The following is a 1,376-nucleotide window of genomic DNA, read 5'->3' as shown; positions in this document are numbered from 1 at the left end:
TCTAAGGGAAAGAAAGCTGAGAAGGGTAGAATGTTGGAGTTATGGTTGTAGTCACCTAGCTAATCTTCAAAGAAATGTATATATCAAAATTTTATGTTGGAATCTCAGATTGTTTTTTTTTGACTGAGTTATCCTTGACTCATTCATACCTTGTTATTATTTTCTGTGTTTCTGTATGTATATCATCTTCATATTCATTAATCCTTCATCTGGAACACCCAGCCTTCTCTATCATCAGCTACTTCTCATCACAGACAATATAATTTTTACTTCCAAAAGTTTGGCTTGGATCTTTGCATGTCCCTCATTTCTATAAATTGGTGGATGTATGTATAAATTGGTGGATGTATTAAGCAGTTATACTGCTTAATATCGTTGTCAAACAATTTGTCAGAAACAGTTTGGTTTCTTATGAATGATTATTTCCTATTGATGAGTCCTATTTTCTTCTTCCTTTTTTTTTTTTTTTTTTTTTTTTGCAAAGCTGTGATCTCTTATTAGATTCCAGACAGTACATTCATGTTTTGGGTTGCCAGATACTGTGCTTCTCTTATTAATACACTCATAGCTTTATTTTGCACTGTGCTTCCTTCACTGAGAAATAAAAATTATGGCAATTTCTAACAGATAATTGTGGGTCCTTGAAAAAATATGAAATATTGTCATATATATAAACATTTTCATTTATATGATATACATATAAAATATTGTCTAGAGTAATTAAGAAGCTTTCATTTTAAAAGACCTTAGGGAATTAGACTAATCAATAAAAAATTTACTAAAACATTATAATAAGTGTTATCATTGTGAGATCTGGCAATAGACCAATGTAACAGAGTACAGACCCAGAAAAATATCAACACATATATAATTATTGCTTTATGATTTAATGTGGTTTTGTTGACCAGCGAAGTAAATGTCATACATAAGCAAATACCACCAGGTAAATTGGATAACTATGTGGATATTGACCTTTCTCATGTATAGAATTGTAATTGTAGCTGCATTATAAATTAAAGTATAAAATTTTGAATAATTTTAGAAAAATATATGAAAATCTGATTGTTTTGTAATGGGCAACAGTTGTGTATGTCAGATAATACAATATACAATAAAACTTAAAGAGGAAAATTGGAATGACTTTGATTTAAGAACTTTGTTCATCAAAATGTGTACTGTACATAATTCATAGATATATACAACATGAAAAGTCATTTTTAATGCTTAAGAAGATGGAACTTCTAACTCCTTTTATCATTATGCCATGTGTGTCATGCTGTACTTTATACATATATGTAATTAAAATACTAATATTTAAAAATGAAGTTTAGTCACAGGCATACAATCCGAGTGCTCAGGAGGCAAAGCTAAGCAGA

Source organism: Psammomys obesus, unplaced genomic scaffold (genome assembly GCF_907164565.1).
Source record: "Psammomys obesus unplaced genomic scaffold, mPsaObe1.curated_primary_1811, whole genome shotgun sequence".
NCBI lineage: Eukaryota > Metazoa > Chordata > Mammalia > Rodentia > Muridae > Psammomys > Psammomys obesus.
Note: the sequence above shows the minus strand (reverse complement) of the source record.